Consider the following 12261-nt stretch of genomic DNA (forward strand, 5'->3'; position numbering starts at 1 on the left):
TGAGTAGAGAGGGTGGAGTTGAGAGCGGAGACCTGATCATCGAGAGTGGGAAGAGAGGACAGGGCGGCAAGGTGAGGAGAGATGCTATTGGAAAGACGGATGGGATCGAGAGAGCGGAGGTCCCTGTGGGTCAGTAGCGAAGATTTGCAGGGGGAGGGAGTGTGAGAGATGAGGCAGGTGAGAAGGTTATGGTCAGAGAGAGGGATTTCAGAGTTGGTGAGGGAGGAGATAGTGCAGCGGTAGGAGATGACGAGATAGAGGGTGTGACCGAGTCGGTGAGTGGGCGCGGTATGGTGGAGGAGGAGGTCGGCAGAGTCGAGCAGGGATAGCAGGCGGGCGGCAGAGGAGTCGTCGGGTACATCCATATGGATGTTGAAGTCTCCAAGGATCAGAGTGGGCAGAGAGAAGGAGAGAAGGAGAGAAGGAAGGTGAGAAAGGGGTCAAGGTGGTTGAAGAAGTCGGAGGTGGGACCGGGAGGGTGGTAGATGACAGCGACAAGTATCTGGAGGGGGTGGTAGAGGCGAATGATATAAGCAATCGTAAGGCTTGCAAAGACGAAGCCAAAAGGAGTGGGTTGACCTATTAACACCCCTAGGTGCAGAGAGATAGCCTGATATTCATCACACTCGATAATGATGGTCAGGCGGCACAGTAAATCTCTTCCCATCAAAGGGGAAGGAGTGGAGGGGATTACCATAAAGGGGTGGCGTATGCAAATACCTGCCATCCAACACTGGAGGGGTAGAGTGCAGGAAACAGACTGAAAATTTCCCCTGACCCTCACGATCTTGATGCGATCCTTTTCTCGGGTGTCTGGAGGAAAGGAAGGAAGGACCAAGTAGGTAGCTCTGGTATCAACTAGCATTCGGAATTTTCTCGTGTTTATGGTAACAGAACAAAATATTTCATAGCGAGCCTATCTTCTGACACCACCGGGATCAGGGTATCAGGCTTTACTGGTGGGGGGGCGGGGGGGGTGACATCCTGGGGCTCCAGTCAGGCAGATCCCACCTACCGGTACAGTCCAGCGATATGTGACAAATATATGGGTAGACGTACCCTGGGACAGGGACAGAAAAAGGGGTGCGGAGTCATTGGGGAGGATCCCATGGCCTGATAGGGAAATCGGGATCTGAATTAAGGTATGATCTTCCCATTTAGGTTCTGGGTAGTTCCCTCGGCCTCCCGAAGGGCCTCTGCTACCTGGTTCCCGAGCCCCTGCTCCTAATCTCTGACGTCGCTTCAAGAGGGGGCAGTCACGCTTGAAGTGGCCCTCCTTTTGGCAATAAAAATAGGTCCTCGGGGAGTTTCTGGGGGCCTGGGCTACCAGGACCTTAGCTGCACTGTCCTGTTTCATAGTCTCTACATGACGAGCAATCCCTCTGAGTTCGGGAAGGGGCTTAGAACTCTTTCCGGGAATATATTTATCAAAATAATTAGAAATTCCCCTTGTTTAACAAAGGCGGTAGCCAGAGCCCATGTGTCCCGATGATTATCCAGATTCAACTGTACTAAAGTCTCAGTTGCGTCACTTAATTGATTAAAGAATTCACCTGAGCTCTCTATGTCCTTCTGCCTCAGGCCATTAAAGGAATCTCAATCAGGAGGTTTTCTACCTAACACCTGAATGGCGGTTAATAGGGCCTGACGAACAAGTGCGAGCCATTGCCAGTCGCCTTCCACATTCAAGTTCCAATTAGGATCCGCAACTGGCAAAGGCGCATGGGGTTGGCCTTCACCTTCTAATTTTATGGTCTGGGTGCTTATACGCTGTCTTCATCTCTAGTAAAGAAAAGTTCCAACAGCTCCTCTATATCTGCTCAGTTTGGAGAATGGGTCCGAAAGATGCCCAAACTCGTCTATGGACCTCCGTAGGATTCTGGGCGAAGGGAAGAGTATTCTGTTGCCACAAAAACAGTTTCTGGGGCTGGAACAGAATATGAGAGCGAAGGGAAGTAATGGTTAACTGTCCACCCACACTGGGGATCTGTTGATGAGATACCTGTACCAGGGCCATGACTGTGGGTGGAGGTGGCACCTGTGGGAGGTAGGCCGGTGGGGAAGGGCTAAATGGGAGGGCAACGGGCAACTGAGGATATAGTCCAGGTGGCTGAGGAGGACTGCACCCAAAAATAGAGGTTTTAGGGCTGGTTAGTCCTCTGGGAACACTGGCAGAATTTTCTCGCGTTCCTGCCTCGGCCCATAAATACCACGAACACATATCCCCATCACGGGAGACACATAGGATCTCCCAGAGTTTTCTGAGACTTTGAGGATCAAAGGAACCTCCTTCAGGCCAGATATAATGGACGGTTTAATCTTTGAACCTCAGTCCACACTTTATGACACTACAAGAATTTTTTTTCGTCATTGCTTTTTGTGCCAGAAAGACACAGTCATTCCACAACTCCCGCAATTTCGTTAAACATTCGTATCCTGGGCCATCTCCCAGACTCTACCTTGGGATGTCTCCCAGACCCTACCCTGGAACGTCTCCCAGACCCTACCCTGGAACGTCTCCCAGACCCTAGTGAAACATTTCTCACGAGAAACAACCCTCCAATGCTATACCGGGAGGAGAACCCTTTCCCTGTTTCCGGGAAAGAAACGCTGCTTACCCGCTCTCTGGTGGGCGCTCCTAATTTAAGCAGAATTGGGTCAAAGGAGGGAGTGAGGATCCGGGCCCTAAAAGCTGATCCCTTAGTCTTACCATTGCGCACCAGGTGGATTCACCATCCCCTATCCGATCCATTCTGCAACGTAGTTGATCACAGCACAGGGTTCCCTTCGTCGTCCCCAAAAAACTGTAATCGAAAAGAGAATGGAATTTTAAAAAGTAGTGAGGATTCAAACCCAAGGTGGTGAGGCAAGCAAGAAAAAGTAACACTCAGAGACATGCTGGATAGATCAGAAAAGGGAGGAATACGACGGAGTGACTGTTCACCTCTGGAGAGATACGAGTGACACAACGGAGCCCCTCTCCAGTTTGGTCGTGCCTTTATTTACAGCATATAGCGAGGATTAGCCAATGACAAAAGACCTTGCACAGTACAATTAGGCAACAGATAGAGACAATCCCTATCCAACACGGGCTCACAATCTAAAAGAGGGGGAGACAGAATACAAAACAAAACAAGTAGACAGGCATCAATATCATCAAAATAAATTAATAGGATTATAGATATATACACATCATTAATAAAATAAATGCCCAGGATCCTGCTGCTCAGCCCAGCCTACTGACCGACCTGGCCCCCAATAATAATTTCACGTAAAACTCACACCTTATCAAATATCAGCCAACTCATACCCAAGGGAGGCTGTGCAAATGAAATGACTCTGGACAGACTTCCAGGGAAGTCTCAACCTCTCTCTGCCTCAATTTCTCCCAATGGGTTTTCAATGCCTCTTCTCCCTCCTACTTCGATTGAGAGTTAGGTGGGGAAAAGGGACTGTGTCAGGCCTGATTACCTTGTATCTTTTCTAGTGCTTCGGGCAGAGCTTGGCACCTAGTAAGTGCTTAGCGAATGTCACCATTCTCTTTATTATTATTGCTGTGTGCAGAACACTGTCCTAAGTGCTTGCATATGTACGATATAGCAGTATCTAGTTCAAAGTCAATACAGCCTCCCGCATCTCCTTCTGGCTTCACTTGTGGCCAGGAAATGGGAAAAATTCCTGGGCCTTCCCAACCCCTTTTCTCTGGAGGAAGCTTCTTAGGGACCCCTCTGTGTGGAGAGAAAGCCCCCCGATTCCAAGCCCGCTCTCTCCCTGCCACCCTCCAGGGGTGGGAATAGAGCTGCAGCTTCCAGTAAATCTTGAAGCTCCCCTAGGTTCCCTTAAAGCTATTTCTCCTTAGGCAGTGAACCAAATTCTGCTAATCCCACCCATACATAAATTCGAAACCCTGTTTAAGACCTGTTTGCAGACCTTACAGACACAAATGAGTTTTTATGGGTTCCTCTAATGGGGACCGTGTCCACTGTCAACCTGATATTTATTGAGCGCTTGCTGTGTTGAGGGTGCCCTGCCAAACCCCTGAGAGAGTACAGTGGAGTTGGTATATATGATTTCCGTACTCAAGAAGCTTACTTCTCTACTCTCTTCCACTTTATTGTCAGAGTTTGAACAAAGACTAATTATTCCACCATTGAATGGTCCTCTCAGCATGATCAAATATTTAATTTTCAGGTTTTTTCAAGAAGTATTCCCTGTCCCACTATCATACTGAAAGCCTGTCGCCAGCCCATATCAATCAGCCAATCAATCAAATATATGTATTGATTGCTTACTATGTGCAAGCACTGTACTGAACATGTGAGAGAGTACAGGGCAACACTTTTAGGGTTATTTTGAAATAGCATTTTTTAAGTGTTTACTACTTGCCAGGCACCGTTCTAAGCGCTGGGGTAGATACAAGGTATTCAGGTTGGATATTCTCTATGTCCCACAAGGGGCTCACAGTTTTAAGCCCCATTTTACAGATGAGGTAAATGAGGACCGGAGAAGTGAAGTGACTTGCCCAAAGTCACCCAACAGACAAGTGGAGCTAGGATAATCAGGTCCTTCCAAGTCCCAGGCCCGTGGTCTATCTGCTAGGTCCCGCTCTTTCTTATGGAGTTAGTTCTAGTCCCAGCTCTGTCACTCATCTGGCACATCATTTTGGGCAAGTCACTTCATTTCTCTGTAAAATAGGGATTAAGTCCTCCTCCCTCCCATTTTGACTGTGAGCCCCATGTGGGACGGAGACTGTGTCCAACCTTAGAAACTTGTATTTACCCCAGTGCTTGACCCACTGTAAATGTTTTACAAATACCAGGAAAAAGTCCTTAATGAATAAGGTGATAATAATGATAATAAAGAGAGATATTATGGAAAGAAGGGATCAAGTGTTATATCTGCTAATTTTGCTAATCCCGTACATCTACAAAAGTCAAACTCTGTTCAGTGTGTGCTTCTTTGGAATTCTTGTGGAGGGGAAAAAATTGGGGACTTTTCACATCTAGGACAAAGCCTTCAGCTCAGAGTGTCGGGAGCCACATTAAGCAAGATTCAGTGGATTTGTGGAGCATCAGGACACTGTTTCCTGCAGCAGGGCAGGCTGGGTAGTTTTCAGGAGCTCTGGACAACGTGCTTAGAAATGAGTGGTCCTCGCCTCCTCCCCTTTTCCCCAGCTTCTGCTGGATCTCACCCATCCCACCAGCAGAAAAGCAGGCATGGTGGGCCGAGCAGGTAATAATAATAATAAAGATGACATTTATTAAGTGCTTACTATGTGCCAGGCACTGTACTAAGTGCGGGGGTGGATAGTGGATACAAGCAAATCAAATTGGGCACAGTCGCTGTCCCATGTGGGGCTCACAGTCTCAATCCCTATTTTACAGCTGTGGTAACTGAGGCCCAGAGAAGTGAAGTGACTTGCCCAAGATCACATGGCAGGCAAGTGATAGGGCCGGGATTAGAACCCATGACCTTCTGAGTCCCAGAACCATGCTCTATCCACCCCACCATGCGGCTTCTTATAATTTGCTCACCAATTGTTCCCAACCAGGTACAGCCACTCAGAAAAGGGGCATTACAGATGTCAGTGATGAATCAGAAGAGGAAATTTGGCAGGCCTTCAACAAACAGATTTGTCCTCCAATCATTTCCAGAGTAAGCCAAATGGAGGAGTTGGTGGAAAGGCTCGTTCGCAACCAGTGCTTTGTTTTGAAGGAATTCAAATAACAAAAATGGACCTCTCCTTTCATGGGAGAGGGGGAGTCATAAAATTACAAACCATCCAGCTGTCGTGTAAGTTGTACAATTTATTAAATGGTTTCATTAATACTTCATCTTTCCTGAGTCTGCTTTATAACATCTTTTCATTGCATGTAAAGAAGGTAACAGCTGAGACATCTTCAAACTCAAATTTAGATACAATAAATTGTCTCATTTTTCTTACAAGGTGCCTATTTTTATTATTACTCTTTTTGCTCTTTCCAGAGGGCAAGAGAAGGAGGAGAGATAAAGAGGTGGTCAATATTTTCAGCTTGAGGATTAAATGAACATTCAAATATATAAACCAGAAAGCAGACTAAGAATGTGTGTCCATCAATGAGGCATCACAGTTAAATGGAAAAGGTACCAATTATTAAATATCCACTAGAGAGCATGGTTGTTATAACCCACTCCTTGAAGTACAGGTAATAGTGCCACTTCTTTTCTTGACTCATTTTTTAGAGTTTCATTTTCTTGTAATGAAAATCCTACTACTGGAGATAGTTTAACGCTTTCAGTTTACTGCTTCAGGGTTCCTAATTGTGCTGGTGAGAGAAACCTAAATCTCAGGAGTTCTAGGTGATTGATCCCGGAAGTGCAGTCTACCAAGCTGCTTCTCACTCTGGTCAGTGAGTGGGTGGACTTCGAGTTCACCGGTAGTCAAGAAGGTATTATGAGAGGGAGGTGACAGGCTTCCCTCCTGAAGAATGAACTCTTTAGGCTCCAAGGGAGGGATCTCAGCTTGGTCCCCATCGACAGGAATGGGTAGAAAAAAAGATGGATCAATCAATTGGTAGTATTTATTGAACACCGACTGGGTGAAGAACAATATACTAAGCACTTGGAGTCCAATCCAACAGAATTGGTAGACACCTTCCCTGCCCACAAAGTACTGACAGCGTCGAGCTGACTGCAGGGGAAGTTAGTAGCTCTTCCCCATGTGGCCCTATCAATCAGTCTATATTGAGTGCTTACTGTGTGCAGAGCACCATACTAAGCATTGGAGGGCACAGTACAGTAGAGGTGGTAGACATGATCCTTGCCCACAAAGAGCTTACAGCCTAGAGAAGGAGACAGACATTTATGTGAATGAATAGATTATGGATATGTACATAAGTGATGGGCTGAAAGAGAGTAGCCAACCCAAGTGCAAAGGCAAAACAGAAGAGAGTGAGAAAAGAGGAAATATGACCTAACTGGGGAAGTTCTCTTGGAGGAGATGCACCTTCGATAAGGCTTTGAATGGGGGGAAGAGTGATCATCAGTCAGACATGAAGAGGGAGGGTGTTCCAGGCCAGACTGAACGTTTGGAAGAAAAATGATCCGGGCTGCAGAGTGAAGTGTGGATTAGAGCAGAGACTTATCCCAGAGAACTCATAGGTGGATTGGTCTGCTTCACAGGACCCTTGTTACGGATCCATCTTGCAAACAGGAGAGTCTTTTTTCCAGAATGTCCTCATTCTCCTGTCACTGGAAATAATGAGGAATGGACTCACCGCTGAGAAGGTGAATCCCAACACTGTGTGGCTGCTCACCAGAAGAGGAGAATTCTCCCTTGTGTTCGTTATAATGCTGAGCAGAATGGTCTGCCGCCCGTAGAGGAGGATGTAGAGTGCGACCAGGGCGACCACTCTTTTGGCCGCTCTGACCTCAGGCATCGCCCCGATGAACCGTCCCAGCGCATGGAGGTGTCGGACCCGCCGGTGGTGCCTGTGCAGCATGAACACCTTGTAGCTATTGGCTACGCTCATGAGCCCCACAAAGATGAGGTCGTGGAGGAAGAAAACTACGGCGATGAGCAGGGTGGTTTCCGCATTGTCACTAACTTTAGTGCAATATTTGAGGTCCAATATAATGTGAATGCTATTGCTGTTCTAAGGGAATGTTCTGCTCATCAGAGTATCAAACTCTATCAGCATATTGAGGCCCCAGGACAAGAGGCAGGAGAGGATGATGCACCTGGGTAACCTGACTTTGATCCGAACCCACCGGGAGGTCCCGGGGCTGATGGCGACAGCCTGGAAGACTCTCAGGAGGCAGGTGCTTCAGATCAAGAGACCAAGGGCCAACCGGTACAAATACATGAGGATTTTGCATCCGGCATCATCCAGGAATTTTTTCAGGCCCCAAGCAGACAGGGTCTCCGTGTTCCCAAAGGTGAGGAGGATGATGGTGTTGGCTAAGACCAGCTGAGAGAAGACTAAATTGGACGGGCTCAGTTTGTGAGTGGCAGAGACCACGTGAGCATAAAATAGGAGGAGAAATATATTTACAAAGACCCCGACTCTGATCTGTAACAGAATCATGATCCCAAAAGAAAGCCAGGTAGGATTCATTTCTTAAAATGGGAGCTAGAATAAGAGAAGACTTCTTCCTGAGAAGCATTTTGGGAAGGAGGAAGAGAGAGAAAGAGAGAGGAAAGGAAAGATAAGTAGGAGAGACCACGCTTTGCAATTTACAGTAATTAAACTTATGCCTTGCATCACTTCCCTCAAACCTTTTCTTAAAATTGTGTTTTTTAAGCGCTTACTGTGTGTCAGTGAATTTGCCATGAAAGTTCATGAAGAAAATGATTTTGCTAACACGACAGGGTCCAGAGACTAGTGGATCCATCAATCAATCAGTGGTATTGATTTATTTCAGTGGGATCTGTTAAGCACTTACTAGGTGTCAAACATTCTTATTAATAATATAATATCTATGGTATATGCTAAGCACTTACTGTGACCCAGGTATAATTCTAAGCGCTGGGAAGGATATCAGATTGGATAGAGTCCCTGTCCCACATGGGGCTCACAATCTCAATCTCCATTTTACAGACAAGGTAACTGAGGCATAGAGAAGTGAAGTCATTTGCCCGTCTGGGCCTCAGCGTTCTTCAGGGACAAGTGGAGCTGGAGGGAGAAAGACCGATGATTGAAGTCACCGATGAAGTAGTGTTAGTTGTCTAGTGCATGGAACCTGGGCCTGAGAATCCCAAGGACCCGGGTTCTCATCCCAGCTCTGCCACTCATTAGCTGCGTGGCCTCGGGCAAGTCACTTCCCTTCTCCCTGGTCCAAGTGCGCATCTTCGCTTCTCTGGACCTCACTTCCCTCGTAACTCAGCCGGGACTAAGACGAGGAGCCCCAAGTGGGGCTCGGATCAGGTCCAACCTGATTAACCTGTATGTTCTCCAGCACTTAGAAGTGTGCCTGGTGCAAAGTAGGTGCTTAACAAATACCACTGAAGACAAAAAGTGAACAATCCTCTTAGCCTGGGATGGTCATCCTTGGACCAACCCACAGGGAGGATACCCAGGAACTCAAATGCTTGCACTCTTATTGCTTAGGCCACACAAGGACAAGAGCCTTCTTAGGATGGGCCGCAAGGAAGAAGGGAGGTAGGGGAGGATTACCTGCCATGGACGAGGAAGCCGACTTGGACCATCTCCTGAAGTTTCTATGTCTTTCTCAGCCCAGATCTCTTGGTGGAGAGACTGAGCTATGGCATACACAGCGCTGTACACGCTGTAACTCTGGGGAGACAGGTTCATGTCCCAGACATCCAAGGGCCTGCTCTCCAAAGTACTATTTTCTTCTCACAATCTCATGGCATAATATGGACTTGAACAGTCGAAGATCCACCACCAGAACACGAGTAGAAACAAGTCCTGTGGATATTTCTGAAGGTTCAGGGACCACTGGAAATCCCTGAAACCTGAAATCTCCTTCTTATGGACTGAAAATACCAAGGAGCCTTGGAAAAGGGTGGTATTTATGTAAAAGTAATTTGTTGTAAAATCCCAATCGGATGTGGTGACCCAGACTTTACCATCAGTGGGTTTATATCTTAGACATAGTAAGAGTAACTGAAAAGAGAATGAATCTCCATAGGCAGCGACCACATTCACCAATGATGTAATCATGTATTTGTGGTTACAGAAGGAATCAAGTAGACTTTCAGTAAAGTATACTTTGTTTCTTTGAATGTAAGCCACACAGATGCCATTCTTGGTCATCTCCTCCATTAGGACAGAGGCGAACAACTCACCGCGAATGTCACTGGTGACTAGAAGGCCGATCCAGATGCAGTGAAAATGCTTCTTGAGGCGGACCATCCCTTTGGGCATATCCGAGGAGCTCTCAGAGATCTGATAGAGAGATGGAAAGTGGGCCTTCTCTCTGAGAGTGGGGTCATTCATTCATTCATTCATTCATTCAATAGTATTTATTGAGCGCTTACTATGTGCAGAGCACTGTACTAAGCGCTTGGGATGAACAAGTCAGCAACAGATAGAGACAGTCCCTGCCGTTTGACGGGCTTACAGTCTAATCGGGGGAGACGGACAGACAAGAACAATGGCACTAAACAGCGTCAAGGGAAAGAACATCTCGTAAAAACAATGGCAACTAAATAGAATCAAGGCGATGTACAATTCATTAACAAAATAAATAGGGTAACGAAAATATATACAGTTGAGCGGACAAGTACAGTGCTGTGGGGATGGGAAGGGAGAGGTGGAGGAGCAGAGGGAAAAGGGGAAAGTGAGGCTTTAGCTGCGGAGAGGTAAAGGGGGGATGGCAGAGGGAGTAGAGGGGGAAGAGGAGCTCAGTCTGGGAACGCCTCTTGGAGGAGGTGATTTTTAAGTAAGGTTTTGAAGAGGGAAAGAGAATCAGTTTGGCGGAGGTGAGGAGGGAGGGCGTTCCAGGACCGCGGGAGGACGTGACCCAGGGGTCGACGGCGGGATAGGCGAGACCGAGGGACGGTGAGGAGGTGGGCGGCGGAGGAGCGGAGCGTGCGGGGTGGGCGGTAGAAAGAGAGAAGGGAGGAGAGGTAGGAAGGGGCAAGGTGATGGAGAGCCTTGAAGCCTAGAGTGAGGAGTTTTTGTTTGGAGCGGAGGTCGATAGGCAACCACTGGAGTTGTTTAAGAAGGGGAGTGACAGGCCCAGATCGTTTCTGCAGGAAGATGAGCCGGGCAGCGGAGTGAAGAATAGACCGGAGCGGGGCGAGAGAGGAGGAAGGGAGGTCAGAGAGAAGGCTGACACAGTAGTCTAGCCGGGATATAACGAGAGCCCGTAATAGGAAGGTAGACGTTTGGATGGAGAGGAAAGGGCAGATCTTGGCGATATTGTAGAGGTGAAACCGGCAGGTCTCGGTAACGGATAGTATGTGTGGGGTGAACGAGAGGGACGAGTCAAGGATGACACCGAGATTGCGGGCCTGCGGGACGGGAAGGATGGTCGTGCCATCCACGGTGATAGAGAAGTCTGGGAGCAGACCGGGTTTGGGAGGGAAGATGAGGAGCTCAGTCTTGCTCATGTTGAGTTTTAGGTGGCGGGCCGACATCCAGGTGGAGACGTCCCGGAGGCAGGAGGAGATGCGAGCCTGAAGGGAGGGGGAGAGGACGGGGCGGAGATGTAGATCTGTAGGTCCTGTGAGCCATAGGAGATCTACATGAGAGACAGAACCAGGGGAAGAGGGAACTCTGGAGTGGACATACCTGCAGACGGCCATCATCACTCCAGAGCTCATAGACGGGTTCCCTGCCCAAAAGGGGCTTATAGTCTATAGAGGGTCGGCCTATGCCATTTTGGGCAAAGACACCAGCCCCTTCTATTGCCTTTGGCTCTTTCAAAGTATTTCCCACCTGGGGAATTTCCACAGTACACAGGAAACTCGATCCAAGCTAAGCTCTGTTTCCCTTGGTGGGATGCATCATATTCATCACTTGGGAAATATGAAATGCCACTGAGGACCTGGGGAGCAGTGTGGCCTAGTGGCAACCCTGACTTCCATTCCCAGCTTTGCCACTGACCTGCTGAGAGAGCTTGGCCAAGTTACTACCCTTCCTCATATGTAAAATGAGGCTCCAATGCCTGTTCTCACTCCTTTTTTGACTGGGATCTTGATGAGGGACAGGGATTGGGTCTGATCTGATCACTCTGTATCTTCCCCAGCTTTTGAACAGCACTGGACAAGATGGAAAAGTACCATGATTGTTATGAAAGTGACACATTCTCTGCCCTTATACTGGAATGGGGAAAGTGAACTGAAAAATATTTACAACTCAGATGGTCTAAATAAATAATTCAGAGTATTTAGAAGAATAGATATATTTACATCAATTTCATCGCCTCTGGCTCCTTGGAGGGAGTTTCCCTACCTTGGAATGCCTATGGGACAGGGTTTAGGGTGGTGGCTGGCACAGAATAAACGCTTAACTAATCCCATAAAGAGACAACAACAGCAACAACAACAACAACCTGAAGTCATTCCCCGGCCTCTCAGCTCACTGTGAGCAGAGGATGTGTCCGTTTCTTGTTAGAACTTATTCTTCGAAGTGCTCAGTTCAGTGCTCTGCCCTCAGTAAGCACTCGGTAAATGCCACTGAATGGTCTGCCCTACCTGTCGGATCCCTTACCTGGGAAGCTTATGGAGTCCCAGCAACCAGGAACCGGTTGTGGTCACCATTGAATTCATCCCTCCTATGACTGCCAGCAGTTTGTCCTGCCACTCCGGTT

The 12261-nt window shown here is 47.7% G+C and overlaps 1 pseudogene; it reads right to left on the bottom strand.

The window, feature by feature from the left end:
* ORNANAV1R-PS3378 (vomeronasal 1 receptor ornAnaV1R-ps3378 pseudogene) lies at window positions 7170-8096 on the bottom strand (annotated as a pseudogene).

Source organism: Ornithorhynchus anatinus, chromosome 6 (assembly GCF_004115215.2).
Source record: "Ornithorhynchus anatinus isolate Pmale09 chromosome 6, mOrnAna1.pri.v4, whole genome shotgun sequence".
Taxonomy (NCBI): Eukaryota; Metazoa; Chordata; class Mammalia; order Monotremata; family Ornithorhynchidae; genus Ornithorhynchus; species Ornithorhynchus anatinus.